We start from the raw sequence: 20604 nt of genomic DNA on the forward strand, positions 1-20604 counted from the left end.
GGCTATGGTGAAAAAGGAAATATCCTGAGATGAAATCTGGAAAGAAGCTTTCTGAGAAACTGCTCAGTGTTCTGTTAATTCATCTCACAGAGTTACATCTGTATTTCGTGGATCTCTTTGCTAGCCTTATTTCTGTGGAATCTGAAAACAGATATTTCGGATCCCTTTGAAGACTATAGGGCCAAAGGAAATATCCTCCGATAACTAAGAGAAAGAAGCTTTCTGAGAAACTTCTTTGTGTTCTGTGAAATCATCTCACAGAGTTACAGCTTTCCCCTCAAGAAGCCTTTCGCTAAGACAGTTCTTGTGGAATTGGCAAAGTGATATTTGGAAGCCCATAGAGGGCTATGGTGAAAAAGGAAATATCCTCAGATGAAATCTGGAAAGAAGCTTTCTGAGAAACTGCTTAGTGTTCTTTTAATTCATCTCACAGAGTTACATCTGTATGTCGTGGATCTCTTTGCTAGACTTATTTCTTTGGAATCTGAAAACAGATATTTCGGATCCCTTTGAAGACTATAGGGCTAAAGGAAATATCCTCCGAAAACTAAGAGAAAGAAGCTTTCTGAGAAACTTCTTTGTGTTCTGTGAAATGAGCTCACAGAGTTACAGCTTTCCCCTCAAGATGCCTTTCTCTAAGACAGTTCTTGTGGAATTGGCAAAGTGATATTTGGAAGCCCATAGAGGGCTATGGTGAAAAAGGAAATATCCTCAGATGAAATCTGGAAGGAAGCTTTTGAGAAACTGATCAGTGTTCTGTTAATTCATCTCACAGAGTTACATCTGTATTTCATGGATCTCTTTGCTAGGGTTATTTCTGTGGAATCTGAAAAGAGATATTTCGGATTCCTTTAAAGACTATAGGGCCAAAGGAAATATCCTCCGGTAACTAAGAGAAAGAAGCTTTCTGAGAACCTTCCTTGTGTCCTTTGAAATCATCTCACAGAGTTACAGCTTTCCCCTCAAGAAGCCTTTCGCTAAGACAGTTCTTGTGGAATTGGCAAAGTGATATTTGGAAGCCCGTAGAGGGCTATGATGAAAAAGGAAATATCCTCAGATGAAATCTGGAAAGAAGCTTTCTGAGAAACTGCTCAGTGTTCTGTTAATTCATCTCACAGAGTTACATCTGTATTTCGTGGATCTCTTTGCTAGCCTTATTTCTGTGGAATCTGAGAACAGATATTTCGGATCCCTTTGAAGACTATAGGGCCAAAGGAAATATCCTCCGATAACTAAGAGAAAGAAGCTTTCTGAGAAACTTCTTTGTGTTCTGTGAAATCATCTCACAGAGTTACAGCTTTCCCCTCAAGAAGCCTTTCGCTAAGACAGTTCTTGTGGAATTGGCAAAGATATATTTGGAAGCCCATCGAGGGCTATGGTGAAAAAGGAAATATCCTCCGATGAAATCTGGAAAGAAGCTTTCTGAGAAACTGCTTAGTGTTCTGTTAATTCATCTCACAGAGTTACATCTATATTTCGTGGATCTCTTTGCTAGCCTTATTTCTGTGGAATCTGAGAACAGATATTTCGGATCCCTTTGAAGACTATAGGGCCAAAGGAAATATCCTCCGATAACTAAGAGAAAGAAGCTTTCTGAGAAACTTCTTTGTGTTCTGTGAAATCATCTCACAGAGTTACAGCTTTCCCCTCAAGAAGCCTTTCGCTAAGACAGTTCTTGTGGAATTGGCAAAGTGATATTTGGAAGCCCATAGAGGGCTATGGTGAAAAAGGAAATATCCTCAGATGAAATCTGGAAAGAAGCTTTCTGAGAAACTGCTTAGTGTTCTTTTAATTCATCTCACAGTGTTACATCGGTATGTCATGGATCTCTTTGCTAGACTTATTTCTGTGGAATCTGAAAAGAGATATTTCGGATCACTTTGAAGACTATAGGGCCAAAGGAAATATCCTCCGATAACTAAGAGAAAGAAGCTTTCTGAGAAACTTCCTTGTGTTCTGTGAAATCATCTCACAGAGTTACAGCTTTCCCCTCAAGAAGCCTTTCGCTAAGACAGTTCTTGTGGAATTGGTAAAGTGATATTTGGAAGCCCATAGAAGGCTATGGTGAAAAAGGAAATATCCTCCGATGAAATCGGGAAAGAAGCTTTCTGAGAAACTGCTTAGTGTTCTGTTAATTCATCTCACGGAGTTACATCTATATTTCGTGGATCTCTTTGCTAGCCTTATTTCTGTGGAATCTGAGAACAGATATTTCGGATCCATTTGAAGACTATAGGGCCAAAGGATATATCCTCGGATAACAAAGAAAAAGAAACTTTCTGAGAAACCTCTTTGTGTTCTGTGAAATCATCTCACAGAGTTACAGCTTTCCCCTCAAGAAGCCTTTCGCTAAGACAGTTCTTGTGGAATTAGCAAAGTGATATTTGGAAGCCCATAGAGGGCTATGGTGAAAAAGGAAATATCCTCCGATGAAATCTGGAAAGAAGCTTTCTGAGAAACTGCTTAGTGTTCTGTTAATTCCTCTCACAGAGTTACATCTATATTTCGTGGATCTCTTTGCTAGCCTTATTTCTGTGGAATCTGAGAACAGATACTTCGGATCCCTTTGAAGACTATAGGGCCAAAGGAAATATCCTCCGAAAACTAAGAGAAAGAAGCTTTCTGAGAAACTTCTTTGTGTTCTGTGAAATGAGCTCACAGAGATACAGCTTTCCCCTCAAGAAGCCTTTCGCTAAGACAGTTCTTGTGGAATTGGCAAAGTGATATTTGGAAGCCCCTAGAGGGCTATGGTGAAAAAGGAAATATCCTCAGATGAAATCTGGAAAGAAGCTTTCTGAGAAACTGCTTAGTGTTCTCTTAATTCATCTCACAGAGTTACATCAGTATTTCGTGGATCTCTTTGCTAGCCTTATTTCTGTGGAATCTGAGAACAGATATTTCGGATCCCTTTGAAGACTATAGGGCCAAAGGAAATATCCTCCGATAACTAAGAGAAAGAAGCTTTCTGAGAAACTTCTTTGTGTTCTGTGAAGTCATCTCACAGAGTTACAGCTTTCCCCTCAAGAAGCCTTTCGCTAAGACAGTTCTTGTGGAATTGGCAAAGTGATATTTGGAAGCCCATAGAGGGCTATGGTGTAAAAGGAAATATCCTCCGATGAAATCTGGAAAGAAGCTTTCTGAGAAACTGCTTAGTGTTCTGTTAATTCGTCTCACAGAGTTACATCTGTATTTCGTGGATCTCTTTGCTAGGCTTATTTCTGTGGAATCTGAAAAGAGATATTTCGGATCCCTTTGAAGACTATAGGGCCAAAGGAAATATCCTCCGATAACAAAGAGAAAGAAGCTTTCTGAGAAACTTCTTTGTGTTCTGTGAAATCATCTCACAGAGTTACAGCTTTCCCCTCAAGAAGCCTTTCGCTAAGACAGTTCTTGTGGAATTGGCAAAGTGATATTTTTAAGCCCATAGAGGGCTATGGTGAAAAAGGAAATATCCTCCGATGAAATCTGGAAAGAAGCTTTCTGAGAAACTGCTTAGTGTTCTGTTAATTCATCTCACACAGTTACTTCTATATTTCGTGGATCTCTTTGCTAGCCTTATTTCTGTGGAATCTGAGAACAGATATTTCGGATCCCTTTGAAGACTATAGAGCCAAAGGAAATATCCTCCGATAACAAAGAGAAAGAAGCTTTGTGAGAAATTTCTTTGTGTTCTATGTAATCATCTCACGGAGTTACAGCTTTCCCCTCAAGAAGCCTTTCGCTAAGACAGTTCTTGTGGAATTGGCAAAGTGATATTTGGAAGCCCATAGAGGGCTATGGTGAAAAAGGAAATATCCTCAGATGAAATCAGGAATGAAGCTTTCTGAGAAACTGTTTAGTGCTCTGTTAATTCATCTCACAGAGTTACATCTGTATTTCGTGGATCACTTGGCTAGCCTTATTTCTGTGGAATCTGAGAACAGATATTTCGGATCCCTTTGAAGACTATAGGGCCAAAGGAAATATCCTCGGATAACAAAGAGAAAGAAGCTTTCTGAGAAACTTCTTTGTGTTCTGTGAAATCATCTCACAGAGTTACAGCTTTCCCCTCAAGAAGCCTTTCGCTAAGACAGTTCTTGTGGAATTGACAAAGTGATATTTGGAAGCCCATAGAGGGCTATGGTGAAAAAGGAAATAACCTCAGATGAAATCTGGAAAGAAGTTTTCTGAGAAACTGATCAGTGTTCTGTTAATTCATCTCACAGAGTTACATCTGTATTTCGTGGATCTCTTTGCTAGGCTTATTTCTGTGGAATCTGAGAACAGATATTTCGGATCCATTTGAAGACTATAGGGCGAAGGAAATATCCTCGGATAACAAAGAAAAAGAAGCTTTCTGAGAAACTTCTTTGTGTTCTGTGAAATCATCTCATAGAGTTACAGCTTTCCCCTCAAGAAGCCTTTCGCTAAGACAGTTCTTGTGGAATTGACAAAGTGATATTTGGAAGCCCATAGAGGGCTATGGTGAAAAAGGAAATATCCTCCGATGAAATCTGGAAAGAAGCTTTCTGAGAAACTGCTTAGTGTTCTGTTAATTCATCTCACAGAGTTACATCTGTATTTCGTGGATCTCTTTGCTAGCCTTATTTCTGTGGAATCTGACAACAGATGTTTCGGATCCCTTTGAAGACTATAGGGCCAAAGGAAATATCCTCCGAAAACTGAGAGAAAGAAGCTTTCTGAGAAACTTCTTTGTGTTCTGTGAAATGAGCTCACAGAGTTACAGCTTTCCCCTCAAGAAGCCTTTCGCTAAGACAGTTCTTGTGGAATTGGCAAAGTGATATTTTTAAGCCCATAGAGGCCTAGGGTGAAAAAGGAAATATCCTCCGATGAAATCTGGAAAGAAGCTTTCTGAGAAACTGCTTAGTGTTCTGTTAATTCATCTCACACAGTTACTTCTATATTTCGTGGATCTCTTTGCTAGCCTTATTTCTGTGGAATCTGAGAACAGATATTTCGGATCCCTTTGAAGACTATAGAGCCAAAGGAAATATCCTCCGATAACAAAGAGAAAGAAGCTTTGTGAGAAATTTCTTTGTGTTCTATGTAATCATCTCACAGAGTTACAGCTTTCCCCTCAAGAAGCCTTTCGCTAAGACAGTTCTTGTGGAATTGGCAAAGTGATATTTGGAAGCCCATAGAGGGCTATGGTGAAAAAGGAAATATCCTCAGATGAAATCAGGAATGAAGCTTTCTGAGAAACTGTTTAGTGCTCTGTTAATTCATCTCACAGAGTTACATCTGTATTTCGTGGATCACTTGGCTAGCCTTATTTCTGTGGAATCTGAGAACAGATATTTCGGATCCCTTTGAAGACTATAGGGCCAAAGGAAATATCCTCGGATAACAAAGAGAAAGAAGCTTTCTGAGAAACTTCTTTGTGTTCTGTGAAATCATCTCACAGAGTTACAGCTTTCCCCTCAAGAAGCCTTTCGCTAAGACAGTTCTTGTGGAATTGACAAAGTGATATTTGGAAGCCCATAGAGGGCTATGGTGAAAAAGGAAATAACCTCAGATGAAATCTGGAAAGAAGTTTTCTGAGAAACTGATCAGTGTTCTGTTAATTCATCTCACAGAGTTACATCTGTATTTCGTGGATCTCTTTGCTAGGCTTATTTCTGTGGAATCTGAGAACAGATATTTCGGATCCATTTGAAGACTATAGGGCGAAGGAAATATCCTCGGATAACAAAGAAAAAGAAGCTTTCTGAGAAACTTCTTTGTGTTCTGTGAAATCATCTCATAGAGTTACAGCTTTCCCCTCAAGAAGCCTTTCGCTAAGACAGTTCTTGTGGAATTGACAAAGTGATATTTGGAAGCCCATAGAGGGCTATGGTGAAAAAGGAAATATCCTCCGATGAAATCTGGAAAGAAGCTTTCTGAGAAACTGCTTAGTGTTCTGTTAATTCATCTCACAGAGTTACATCTGTATTTCGTGGATCTCTTTGCTAGCCTTATTTCTGTGGAATCTGACAACAGATGTTTCGGATCCCTTTGAAGACTATAGGGCCAAAGGAAATATCCTCCGAAAACTGAGAGAAAGAAGCTTTCTGAGAAACTTCTTTGTGTTCTGTGAAATGAGCTCACAGAGTTACAGCTTTCCCCTCAAGAAGCCTTTCGCTAAGACAGTTCTTGTGGAATTGGCAAAGTGATATTTGGAAGCCCATAGAGGGCTAGGGTGAAAAAGGAAATATCCTCAGATGAAATCTGGAAAGAAGCTTTCTGAGAAACTGCTTAGTGTTCTGTTAATTCATCTCATAGAGTTACATCAGTATTTCGTGGATCTCTTTGCTAGCCTTATTTCTGTGGAATCTGAGAACAGATATTTCGGATCCCTTTGAAGACTATAGGGCCAAAGGAAATATCCTCCGATAACAAAGAGAAAGAAGCTTTGTGAGAAATTTCTTTGTGTTCTATGTAATCATCTCACACAGGTACAGCTTTCCCCTCAAGAAGCCTTTCGCTAAGACAGTTCTTGTGGAATTGGCAAAGTGATATTTGGAAGCCCATAGAGGGCTATGGTGAAAAAGGAAATATCCTCAGATGAAATCTGGAAAGAAGCTTTCTGAGAAACTGCTTAGTGTTCTGTTAATTCATCTCATAGAGTTACATCAGTATTTCGTGGATCTCTTTGCTAGCCTTATTTCTGTGGAATCTGAGAACAGATATTTCGGATCCCTTTGAAGACTATAGGGCCAAAGGAAATATCCTCCGATAACAAAGAGAAAGAAGCTTTGTGAGAAATTTCTTTGTGTTCTATGTAATCATCTCACAGAGGTACAGCTTTCCCCTCAAGAAGCCTTTCGCTAAGACAGTTCTTGTGGAATTGGCAAAGTGATATTTGGAAGCCCATAGAGGGCTATGGTGAAAAAGGAAATATCCTCAGATGAAATCTGGAAAGAAGCTTTCTGAGAAACTGCTTAGTGTTCTGTTAATTCATCTCACGGAGTTACATCTATATTTCGTGGATCACTTGGCTAGCCTTATTTCTGTGGAATCTGAGAACAGATATTTCGGTTCCCTTTGAAGACTATAGGGCCAAAGGAAATATCCTCCTATAACTAAGAGAAAAAAGCTTTTTGAGAAATTTCTTTGTGTTCTATGTAATCATCTCACAGAGTTACAGCTTTCCCCTCAAGAAGCCTTTCGCTAAGACAGTTCTTGTGGATTTGGCAAAGTGATATTTGGAAGCCCATAGAGGGCTATGGTGAAAAAGGAAATATCCTCCGATGAAATCTGGAAAGAAGCTTTCTGAGAAACTGCTTAGTGTTCTGTTAATTCATCTCACAGAGTTACATCTGTATTTCGTGGATCTCTTTGCTAGCCTTATTTCTGTGGAATCTGACAACAGATGTTTCGGATCCCTTTGAAGACTATAGGGCCAAAGGAAATATCCTCCGAAAACTGAGAGAAAGAAGCTTTCTGAAAAACTTCTTTGTGTTCTGTGAAATGAGCTCACAGAGTTACAGCTTTCCCCTCAAGAAGCCTTTCGCTAAGACAGTTCTTGTGGAATTGGCAAAGTGATATTTGGAAGCCCATAGAGGGCTAGGGTGAAAAAGGAAATATCCTCAGATGAAATCTGGAAAGAAGCTTTCTGAGAAACTGCTTAGTGTTCTGTTAATTCATCTCATAGAGTTACATCTGTATTTCGTGGATCTCTTTGCTAGCCTTATTTCTGTGGAATCTGAGAACAGATATTTCGGATCCCTTTGAAGACTATAGGGCCAAAGGAAATATCCTCCGATAACAAAGAGAAAGAAGCTTTGTGAGAAATTTCTTTGTGTTCTATGTAATCATCTCACAGAGGTACAGCTTTCCCCTCAAGAAGCCTTTCGCTAAGACAGTTCTTGTGGAATTGGCAAAGTGATATTTGGAAGCCCATAGAGGGCTATGGTGAAAAAGGAAATATCCTCAGATGAAATCTGGAAAGAAGCTTTCTGAGAAACTGCTTAGTGTTCTGTTAATTCATCTCACGGAGTTACATCTATATTTCGTGGATCACTTGGCTAGCCTTATTTCTGTGGAATCTGAGAACAGATATTTCGGTTCCCTTTGAAGACTATAGGGCCAAAGGAAATATCCTCCTATAACTAAGAGAAAGAAGCTTTTTGAGAAATTTCTTTGTGTTCTATGTAATCATCTCACAGAGTTACAGCTTTCCCCTCAAGAAGCCTTTCGCTAAGACAGATCATGTGGAATTGGCAAAGTGATATTTGGAAGCCCATAGAGGGCTATGGTGAAAAAGGAAATATCCTCAGATGAAATCTGGAAAGAAGCTTTCTGGGAAACTGCTCAGTGTTCTGTTAATTCATCTCACAGAGTTACATCTGTATTTCGTGGATCTCTTGGCTAGGCTTATTTCTGTGGAATCTGAGAACAGATATTTCGGATCCCTTTGAAGACTATAGGGCCAAAGGAAATATCCTCCGATAACTGAGAGAAAGAAGCTTTCTGAGAAACTTCTTTGTGTTCTGTGAAATCATCTCACAGAGTTACAGCTTTCCCCTCAAGAAGCCTTTCGCTAAGACAGTTCTTGTGGAATTGGCAAAGTGATATTTGGAAGCCCATAGAGGGCTATGGTGAAAAAGGAAATATCCTCAGATGAAATCTGGAAAGCTTTCTGAGAAACTGCTTAGTGTTCTGTTAATTCATCTCAAAGAGTTACATCTGTATTTCGTGGATTTCTTTGCTAGGCTTATTTCTGTGGAATCTGACAACAGATATTTCGGATCCCTTTGAAGACTATAGGGCCAAAGGAAATATCCTCCGATAACTGAGAGAAAGAAGCTTTCTGAGAAACTTCTTTGTGTTCTGTCAAATCATCTCACAGAGTTGCAGCTTTCCCCTCAAGAAGCCTTTCACTAAGACAGTTCTTGTGGAATTGGCAAAGTGATATTTGGAAGCCCATAGAGGGCTATGGTGAAAAAGGAAATATCCTCCGATGAAATCTGGAAAGAAGCTTTCTGAGAAACTGCTTAGTGTTCTGTTAATTCATCTCACAGAGTTACATCTATATTTCGTGGATCTCTTTGCTAGCCTTATTTCTGTGGAATCTGAGAACAGATATTTCGGATCCCTTTGAAGACTATAGGGCCAAAGGAAATATCCTCCGATAACAAAGAGAAAGAAGCTTTCCGAGAAACTTCTTTGTGTTCTGTGAAATCATCTCACAGAGTTACAGCTTTCCCCTCAAGAAGCCTTTCGCTAAGACAGTGCTTGTGGAATTGGCACAGTGATATTTGTAAGCCCATAGAGGGCTATGGTGAAAAAGGAAATATCCTCCGATGAAATCTGGAAAGAAGCTTTCTGAGAAACTGCTTAGTGTTCTGTTAATTCATCTCACAGAGTTACATCTGTATTTCGTGGATCTCTTTGCTAGCCTTATTTCTGTGGAATCTGAGAACAGATATTTCGGATCCCTTTGAAGACTATAGGGCCAAAGGAATTATCCTCCGATAACAGAGAGAAAGAAGCTTTGTGAGAAATTTCTTTGTGTTCTACGTAATCATCTCACAGAGTTACAGCTTTCCCCTCAAGAAGCCTTTCGCTAAGACAGTTCTTGTGGAATTGGCAAAGTGATATTTGGAAGCCCATAGAGGGCAATGGTGAAAAAGGAAATATCCTCCGATGAAATCTGGAAAGAAGCTTTCTGAGAAACTGCTTAGTATTCTGTTAATTCATCTCACAGAGTTACATCTATATTTCGTGGATCTCTTTGCTAGCCTTATTTCTGTGGAATCTGAGAACAGATACTTCGGATCCCTTTGAAGACTATAGGGCCAAAGGAAATATCCTCGGAAAACTAAGAGAAAGAAGCTTTCTGAGAAACTCCTTTGTGTTCTCTGAAATGAGCTCACAGAGATACAGCTTTCCCCTCAAGAAGCCTTTCGCTAAGACAGTTCTTGTGGAATTGGCAAAGTGATATTTGGAAGACCCTAGAGGGCTATGGTGAAAAAGGAAATATCCTCAGATGAAATCTGGAAAGAAGCTTTCAGAGAAACTGCTTAGTGTTCTGTTAATTCATCTCACAGAGTTACATCAGTATTTCGTGGATCTCTTTGCTAGCCTTATTTCTGTGGAATCTGAGAACAGATATTTCGGATCCCTTTGAAGACTATAGGGCCAAAGGAAATATCCTCCGATAACAAAGAGAAAGAAGCTTTGTGAGAAATTTCTTTGTGTTCTATGTAATCATCTCACAGAGTTACAGCTTTCCCCTCAAGAAGCCTTTCGCTAAGACAGTTCTTGTGGAATTGGCAAAGTGATATTTGGAAGCCCATAGAGGGATATGGTGCAAAAGGAAATATCCTCCGATGAAATCTGGAAAGAAGCTTTCTGAGAAACTGCTTAGTGTTCTGTTAATTCATCTCACAGAGTTACATCTATATTTCGTGGATCTCTTTGCTAGCCTTATTTCTGTGGAATCTGAGAACAGATACTTCGGATCCCTTTGAAGACTATAGGGCCAAAGGAAATATCCTCCGAAAACTAAGAGAAAGAAGCTTTCTGAGAAACTTCTTTGTGTTCTGTGAAATGAGCTCACAGAGTTACAGCTTTCCCCTCAAGAAGCCTTTCGCTAAGACAGTTCTTGTGGAATTGGCAAAGTGATATTTGGAAGCCCATAGAGGGCAATGGTGAAAAAGGAAATATCCTCCGATGAAATCTGGAAAGAAGCTTTCTGAGAAACTGCTTAGTGTTCTGTTAATTCATCTCATAGAGTTACATCAGTATTTCGTGGATCTCTTTGCTAGCCTTATTTCTGTGGAATCTGAGAACAGATATTTCGAATCCCTTTGAAGACTATAGGGCCAAAGGAAATATCCTCCGATAACAAAGAGAAAGAAACTTTGTGAGAAATTTCTTTGTGTTCTATGTAATCATCTCACAGAGGTACAGCTTTCCCCTCCAGAAGCCTTTCGCTAAGACAGTTCTTGTGGAATTGGCAAAGTGATATTTGGAAGCCCATAGAGGGCTATGGTGAAAAAGGAAATATCCTCAGATGAAATCTGGAAAGAAGCTTTCTGAGAAACTGCTTAGTGTTCTGTTAATTCATCTCACAGAGTTACATCTGTATTTCGTGGATCACTTGGCTAGCCTTATTTCTGTGGAATATGAGAACAGATATTTCGGTTTCCTTTGAAGACTATAGGGCCAAAGGAAATATCCTCCGATAACTAAGAGAAAGAAGCTTTCTGAGAAACTTCTTTGTGTTCTGTGAAATCATCTCACAGAGTTACAGCTTTCCCCTGAAGAAGCCTTTCGCTAAGACAGTTCTTGTGGAATTGGCAAAGTGATATTTGGAAGCCCATAGAGGGCTATGGTGAAAAAGGAAATATCCTCAGATGAAATCTGGAAAGAAGCTTTCTGAGAAACTGCTCAGTGTTCTGTTAATTCATCTCACAGAGTTACATCTGTATTTCGTGGATCTCTTTGCCTGCCTTATTTCTGTGGAATCTGAGAACAGATATTTCGGATCCCTTTGAAGACTATAGGGCCAAAGGAATTATCCTCCGATAACAGAGAGAAAGAAGCTTTGTGAGAAATTTCTTTGTGTTCTACGTAATCATCTCACAGAGTTACAGCTTTCCCCTCAAGAAGCCTTTCGCTAAGACAGTTCTTGTGGAATTGGCAAAGTGATATTTGGAAGCCCATAGAGGGCTATGGTGAAAAAGGAAATATCCTCCGATGAAATCTGGAAAGAAGCTTTCTGAGAAACTGCTTAGTGTTCTTTTAATTCATCTCACAGAGTTACATCTGTGTGTCGTGGATCTCTTTGCTAGCCTTATTTCTGTGGAATCTGAAAACAGATATTTCGGATCCCTTTGAAGACTATAAGGCCAAAGGAAATATCCTCCGATAACTAAGAGAAAGAAGCTTTCTGAGAAACTTCTTTGTGTTCTGTGAAATCATCTCACAGAGTTACAGCTTTCCCCTCAAGAAGCCTTTCGCTAAGACAGTTCTTGTGGAATTGGCAAAGTGATATTTGGAAGCCCATAGAGGGCAATGGTGAAAAAGGAAATATCCTCCGATGAAATCTGGAAAGAAGCTTTCTGAGAAACTGCTTAGTATTCTGTTAATTCATCTCACAGAGTTACATCTATATTTCGTGGATCTCTTTGCTAGCCTTATTTCTGTGGAATCTGAGAACAGATACTTCGGATCCCTTTGAAGACTATAGGGCCAAAGGAAATATCCTCCGAAAACTAAGAGAAAGAAGCTTTCTGAGAAACTTCTTTGTGTTCTGTGAAATGAGCTCACAGAGATACAGCTTTCCCCTCAAGAAGCCTTTCGCTAAGACAGTTCTTGTGGAATTGGCAAAGTGATATTTGGAAGCCCCTAGAGGGCTATGGTGAAAAAGGAAATATCCTCAGATGAAATCTGGAAAGAAGCTTTCTGAGAAACTGCTTAGTGTTCTGTTAATTCATCTCACAGAATTACATCAGTATTTCGTGGATCTCTTTGCTAGCCTTATTTCTGTGGAATCTGAGAACAGATATTTCGGATCCCTTTGAAGACTATAGGGCCAAAGGAATTATCCTCCGATAACAGAGAGAAAGAAGCTTTGTGAGAAATTTCTTTGTGTTCTTCGTAATCATCTCACAGAGTTACAGCTTTCCCCTCAAGAAGCCTTTCGCTAAGACAGTTCTTGTGGAATTGGCAAAGTGATATTTGGAAGCCCTTAGAGGGCTATGGTGAAAAGGGAAATATCCTCCGATGAAATCTGGAAAGAAGCTTTCTGAGAAACTGCTTAGTGTTCTGTTAATTCATCTCACAGAGTTACATCTGTGTGTCGTGGATCTCTTTGCTAGCCTTATTTCTGTGGAATCTGAAAAGAGATATTTCGGATCCCTTTGAAGACTATAGGGCCAAAGGAAATATCCTCCGATAACTAAGAGAAAGAAGCTTTCTGAGAAACTTCTTTGTGTTCTGTGAAATCATCTCACAGAGTTACAGCTTTCCCCTCAAGAAGCCTTTCGCTAAGACAGTTCTTGTGGAATTGGCAAAGTGATATTTGGAAGCCCATAGAGGGCAATGGTGAAAAAGGAAATATCCTCCGATGAAATCTGGAAAGAAGCTTTCTGAGAAACTGCTTAGTATTCTGTTAATTCATCTCACAGAGTTACATCTATATTTCGTGGATCTCTTTGCTAGCCTTATTTCTGTGGAATCTGAGAACAGATACTTCGGATCCCTTTGAAGACTATAGGGCCAAAGGAAATATCCTCCAAAAACTAAGAGAAAGAAGCTTTCTGAGAAACTTCTTTGTGTTCTGTGAAATGAGCTCACAGAGATACAGCATTCCCCTCAAGAAGCCTTTCGCTAAGACAGTTCTTGTGGAATTGGCAAAGTGATATTTGGAAGCCCATAGAGGGCTATGGTGAAAAAGGAAATATCCTCAGATGAAATCTGGAAAGCTTTCTGAGAAACTGCTTAGTGTTCTGTTAATTCATCTCACAGAGTTACATCTATGTTTCGTGGATCTCTTTGCTAGGCTTATTTCTGTGGAATCTGACAACAGATATTTCGGATCACTTTGAAGACTATAGGGCCAAAGGAAATATCCTCCGATAACTGAGAGAAAGAAGCTTTCTGAGAAACTTCTTTGTGTTCTGTGAAATCATCTCACAGAGTTACAGCTTTCCCCTCAAGAAGCCTTTCGCTAAGACAGTTCTTGTGGAATTGGAAAAGTGATATTTGGAAGCCCATAGAGGGCTATGGTGCAAAAGGAAATATCCTCCGATGAAATCTGGAAAGAAGCTTTCTGAGAAACTGCTTAGTGTTCTGTTAATTCATCTCACAGAGTTACATCTATATTTCGTGGATCTCTTTGCTAGCCTTATTTCTGTGGAATCTGAGAACAGATACTTCGGATCCCTTTGAAGACTATAGGGCCAAAGGAAATATCCTCCGAAAACTAAGAGAAAGAAGCTTTCTGAGAAACTTCTTTGTGTTCTGTGAAATGAGCTCACAGAGTTACAGCTTTCCCCTCAAGAAGCCTTTCGCTAAGACAGTTCTTGTGGAATTGGCAAAGTGATATTTGGAAGCCCATAGAGGGCTATGGTGAAAAAGGAAATATCCTCATATGAAATCTGGAAAGAAGCTTTCTGAGAAACTGCTTAGTGTTCTGTTAATTCATCTCATAGAGTTACATCAGTATTTCGTGGATCTCTTTGCTAGCCTTATTTCTGTGGAATCTGAGAACAGATATTTCGAATCCCTTTGAAGACTATAGGGCCAAAGGAAATATCCTCCGATAACAAAGAGAAAGAAGCTTTGTGAGAAATTTCTTTGTGTTCTATGTAATCATCTCACAGAGGTACAGCTTTCCCCTCAAGAAGCCTTTCGCTAAGACAGTTCTTGTGGAATTGGCAAAGTGATATTTGGAAGTCCATAGAGGGCTATGGTGAAAAAGGAAATATCCTCAGATGAAATCTGGAAAGAAGCTTTCTGAGAAACTGCTTAGTGTTCTGTTAATTCATCTCACAGAGTTACATCTGTATTTCGTGGATCACTTGGCTAGCCTTATTTCTGTGGAATATGAGAACAGATATTTCGGTTCCCTTTGAAGACTATAGGGCCAAAGGAAATATCCTCCGATAACTAAGAGAAAGAAGTTTTCTGAGAAACTTCTTTGTGTTCTGTGAAATCATCTCACAGAGTTACAGCTTTCCCCTCAAGAAGCCTTTCGCTAAGACAGTTCTTGTGGAATTAGCAAAGTGATATTTGGAAGCCCATAGAGGGCTATGGTGAAAAAGGAAATATCCTCAGATGAAATCTGGAAAGAAGCTTTCTGAGAAACTGCTCAGTATTCTGTTAATTCATCTCACAGCGTTACATCTGTATTTCGTGGATCTCTTTGCTAGGCTTATTTCTGTGGAATCTGAGAACAGATATTTCGGATCCCTTTGAAGACTATAGGGCCAAAGGAATTATCCTCCGATAACAGAGAGAAAGAAGCTTTGTGAGAAATTTCTTTGTGTTCTACGTAATCATCTCACAGAGTTACAGCTTTCCCCTCAAGAAGCCTTTCGCTAAGACAGTTCTTGTGGAATTGGCAAAGTGATATTTGGAAGCCCATAGAGGGCTATGGTGAAAAAGGAAATATCCTCAGATGAAATCTGGAAAGAAGCTTTCTGAGAAACTGCTTAGTGTTCTGTTAATTCATCTCACAGAGTTACATCTGTGTGTCGTGGATCTCTTTGCTAGCCTTATTTCTGTGGAATCTGAAAACAGATATTTCGGATCCCTTTGAAGACTATAGGGCCAAAGGAAATATCCTCCGATAACTAAGAGAAAGAAGCTTTCTGAGAAACTTCTTTGTGTTCTGTGAAATCATCTCACAGAGTTACAGCTTTCCCCTCAAGAAGCCTTTCGCTAAGACAGTTCTTGTGGAATTGGCAAAGTGATATTTGGAAGCCCATAGAGGGCAATGGTGAAAAACGAAATATCCTCCGATGAAATCTGGAAAGAAGCTTTCTGAGAAACTGCTTAGTATTCTGTTAATTCATCTCACAGAGTTACATCTATATTTCGTGGATCTCTTTGCTAGCCTTATTTCTGTGGAATCTGAGAACAGATACTTCGGATCCCTTTGAAGACTATAGGGCCAAAGGAAATATCCTCCGAAAACTAAGAGAAAGAAGCTTTCTGAGAAACTTTTTTGTGTTCTGTGAAATGAGCTCACAGAGTTACAGCTTTCCCCTCAAGAAGCCTTTCGCTAAGACAGTTCTTGTGGAATTGACAAAGTGATATTTGGAAGCCCCTAGAGGGCTATGGTGAAAAAGGAAATATCCTCAGATGAAATCTGGAAAGAAGCTTTCTGAGAAACTGCTTAGTGTTCTGTTAATTCATCTCACAGAGTTACATCAGTATTTCGTGGATCTCTTTGCTAGCCTTATTTCTGTGGAATCTGAGAACAGATATTTCGGATCCCTTTGAAGACTATAGGGCCAAAGGAATTATCCTCCGATAACAGAGAGAAAGAAGCTTTGTGAGAAATTTCTTTGTGTTCTATGTAATCATCTCACAGAGTTACAGCTTTCCCCTCAAGAAGCCTTTCGCTAAGACAGTTCTTGTGGAATTGGGAAAGTGATATTTGGAAGCCCATAGAGGGCTATGGTGAAAAAGGAAATATCCTCCGATGAAATCTGGAAAGAAGCTTTCTGAGAAACTGCTTAGTGTTCTGTTAATTCATCTCACAGAGTTACATCTGTGTGTCGTGGATCTCTTTGCTAGCCTTATTTCTGTGGAATCTGAAAACAGATATTTCGGATCCCTTTGAAGACTATAGGGCCAAAGGAAATATCCTCCGATAACTAAGAGAAAGAAGCTTTCGGAGAAACTTCTTTGTGTTCTGTGAAATCATCTCACAGAGTTACAGCTTTCCCCTCAAGAAGCCTTTCGCTAAGACAGTTCTTGTGGAATTGGCAAAGTGATATTTGGAAGCCCATAGAGGGCAATGGTGAAAAAGGAAATATCCTCCGAAGAAATCTGGAAAGAAGCTTTCTGAGAAACTGCTTAGTATTCTGTTAATTACTCTCACAGAGTTACATCTATATTTCGTGGATCTCTTTGCTAGCCTTATTTCTGTGGAATCTGAGAACAGATACTTCGGATCCCTTTGAAGACTATAGGGCCAAAGGAAATATCCTCCGAAAACTAAGAGAAAGAAGCTTTCTGAGAAACTTCTTTGTGTTCTGTGAAATGAGCTCACAGAGATACAGCTTTCCCCTCAAGAAGCCTTTCGCTAAGACAGTTCTTGTGGAATTGGCAAAGTGATATTTGGAAGCCCCTAGAGGGCTATGGTGAAAAAGGAAATATCCTCAGATGAAATCTGGAAAGAAGCTTTCTGAGAAACTGCTTAGTGTTCTGTTAATTCATCTCACAGAGTTACATCAGTATTTCGTGGATCTCTTTGCTAGCCTTATTTCTGTGGAATCTGAGAACAGATATTTCGGATCCCTTTGAAGACTATAGGGCCAAAGGAAATATCCTCCGATAACTGAGAGAAAGAAGCTTTCTGAGAAATTTCTTTGTGTTCTATGTAATCATCTCACAGAGTTACAGCTTTCCCCTCAAGAAGCCTTTCGCTAAGACAGTTCTTGTGGAATTGGCAAAGTGATATTTGGAATCCCATGGAGGGCTATGGTGAAAAAGGAAATATCCTCCGATGAAATCTGGAAAGAAGCTTTCTGAGAAAGTGCTTAGTGTTCTGTTAATTCATCTCACAGAGTTACATCTATATTTCGTGGATCTCTTTGCTAGCCTTATTTCTGTGGAATCTGAGAACAGATATTTCGGATCCCTTTGAAGACTATAGGGTCAAAGGAAATATCCTCCTATAACTTAGAGAAAGAAGCTTTCTGAGAAACTTCTTTGTGTTCTGTGAAATCATCTCACAGAGTTACAGTTTTCCCCTCAAGAAGCCTTTCGCTAAGACAGTTCTTGTGGAATTGGCAAAGTGATATTTGGAAGCCCATAGAGGGCTATGGTGAAAAAGGAAATATCCTCAGATGAAATCTGGAAAGAAGGTTTCTGAGAAACTGCTTAGTGTTCTGTTACTTCATCTCATAGAGTTACATCAGTATTTCGTGGATCTCTTTGCTAGCCTTATTTCTGTGGAATCTGAGAACAGATATTTCGGATCCCTTTGAAGACTATAGGGCCAAGGGAAATATCCTCCGATAACAAAGAGAAAGAAGCTTTGTGAGAAATTTCTTTGTGTTCTATGTAATCATCTCACAGAGGTACAGCTTTCCCCTCAAGAAGCCTTTCGCTAAGACAGTTCTTGTGGAATTGGCAAAGTGATATTTGGAAGCCCATAGAGGGCTATGGTGAAAAAGGAAATATCCTCAGATGAAATCTGGAAAGAAGCTTTCTGAGAAACTGCTTAGTGTTCTGTTAATTCATCTCACAGAGTTACATCTGTATTTCGTGGATCACTTGGCTAGCCTTATTTCTGTGGAATATGAGAACAGATATTTCGGTTCCCTTTGAAGACTATAGGGCCAAAGGAAATATCCTCCTATAACTAAGAGAAAGAAGCTTTCTGAACAACTTCTTTGTGTTCTGTGAAATCATCTCACAGAGTTACAGCTTTCCCCTCAAGAAGCCTTTCGCTAAGACAGTTCTTTTGGAATTGGCAAAGTGATATTTGGAAGCCCATAGAGGGCTATGGTGAAAAAGGAAATATCCTCAGATGAAATCTGGAAAGAAGCTTTCTGAGAAACTGCTCAGTGTTCTGTTAATTCATCTCACAGAGTTACATCTGTATTTCATGGATCTCTTGGCTAGGCTTATTTCTGTGGAATCTGAGAACAGATATTTCGGATCCCTTTGAAGACTATAGGGCCAAAGGAAATATACTCGGATAACAAAGAGAAAGAAGCTTTCTGAGAAACTTCTTTGTGTTCTGTGAAATCATCTCACAGAGTTACAGCTTTCCCCTCAAGAGGCCTTTCGCTAAGACAGTTCTTGTGGAATTTGCAAAGTGATATTTGGAAGCCCATAGAGGGCTATGGTGAAAAAGGAAATACCCTCAGATGAAATCTGGAAAGCTTTCTGAGAAACTGCTTAGTGTTCTGTTAATTCATCTCACAGAGTTAAATCTGTATTTCGTGGATCTCTTTGCTAGGCTTATTTCTGTGGAATCTGAGAACAGATATTTCGGATCCCTTTGAAGACTATAGGGCCAAAGGAAATATCCTCCGATAACTGAGAGAAAGAAGCTTTCTGAGAAACTTCTTTGTGTTCTGTGAAATCATCTCACAGAGTTTCAGCTTCCCCCCAAGAAGCCTTTCGCTAAGACAGTTCTTGTGGAATTGGCAAAGTGATATTTGGAAGCCCATAGAGGGCTATGGTGAAAAAGGAAATATCCTGCGATGAAATCTGGAAAGAAGCTTTCTGAGAAACTGCTTAGTGTTCTGTTAATTCATCTCACAGAGTTACATCTATATTTCGTGGATCTCTTTGCTAGCCTTATTTCTGTGGAATCTGAGAACAGATATTTCGGATCCCTTTGAAGACTATAGGGCCAAAGGAAATATCCTCCGATAACAAAGAGAAAGAAGCTTTCTGAGAAACTTCTTTGTGTTCTGTGAAATCATCTCACAGAGTTACAGCTTTCCCCTCAAGAAGCCTTTCGCTAAGACAGTTCTTGTGGAATTGGCAAAGTGATATTTGTAAGCCCATAGAGGGCTATGGTGAAAAAGGAAATATCCTCAGATGAAATCTGGAAAGAAGCTTTCTGAGAAACTGCTTAGTGTTCTGTTAATTCATCTCACAGAGTTACATCAGTATTTCGTGGATCTCTTTGCTAGCCTTATTTCTGTGGAATCTGAGAACAGATATTTCGGATCCCTTTGAAGACTATGGGGCCAAAGGAAATTTCCTCCGATAACAAAGAGAAAGAAGCTTTGTGAGAAATTTCTTTGTGTTCTATGTAATCATCTCACAGAGTTACAGCTTTCCCCTCAAGAAGCCTTTCGCTAAGACAGTTCTTGTGGAATTGGCAAAGTGATATTTGGAAGCCCATAGAGGGCTATGGTGAAAAAGGAAATATCCTCAGATGAAATCTGGAAAGAAGCTTTCTGAGAAACTGCTTAGTGTTCTGTTAATTCATCTCACAGAGTTACATCTGTATTTCGTGGATCACTTGGCTAGCCTTATTTCTGTGGAATCTGAGAACAGATATTTCGGATCCCTTTGAAGACTATAGGGCCAAAGGAAATATCCTCCGATAACTAAGAGAAAGAAGCTTTCTGAGAAACTTCTTTGTGTTCTGTGAAATCATCTCACAGAGTTACAGCTTTCCCCTCAAGAAGCCTTTCGCTAAGACAGTTCTTGTGGAATTGGCAAAGTGATATTTGGAAGCCCATAGAGGGCTATGGTGAAAAAGGAAATATCCTCACATGAAATCTGGAAAGCTTTCTGAGAAACTGCTTAGTGTTCTGTTAATTCATCTCACAGAGTTACATCTATATTTCGTGGATCTCTTTGCTAGGCTTATTTCTGTGGAATCTGACAACAGATATTTCGGATCCCTTTGAAGACTATAGGGCCAAAGGAAATATCCTCCGATAACTGAGAGAAAGAAGCTTTCTGAGAAACTTCTTTGTGTTCTGTGAAATGAGCTCACAGAGTTACAGCTTTCCCCTCAAGAAGCCTTTCGCTAAGACAGTTCTTGTGGAATTGGCAAAGTGATATTTGGAAGCCCATAGAGGGCTATGGTGAAAAAGGAAATATCCTCAGATGAAATCTGGAAAGAAGGTTTCTGAGAAACTGCTTAGTGTTCTGTTAATTCATCTCATAGAGTTACATCAGTATTTCGTGGATCTCTTTGCTAGCCTTATTTCTGTGGAATCTGAGAACAGATATTTCGGATCCCTTTGAAGACTATAGGGCCAAAGAAAATATCCTCCGATAACAAAGAGAAAGAAGCTTTGTGAGAAATTTCTTTGTGTTCTATGTAATCATCTCACAGAGGTACAGCTTTCCCCTCAAGAAGCCTTTCGCTAAGACAGTTCTTGTGGAATTGGCAAAGTGATATTTGGAAGCCCATAGAGGGCTATGGTGAAAAAGGAAATATCCTCAGATGAAATCTGG

The sequence above is a fragment of the Macaca fascicularis genome, chromosome 6 (assembly GCF_037993035.2).
Source record: "Macaca fascicularis isolate 582-1 chromosome 6, T2T-MFA8v1.1".
In the NCBI taxonomy this organism is placed as follows: Eukaryota; Metazoa; Chordata; class Mammalia; order Primates; family Cercopithecidae; genus Macaca; species Macaca fascicularis.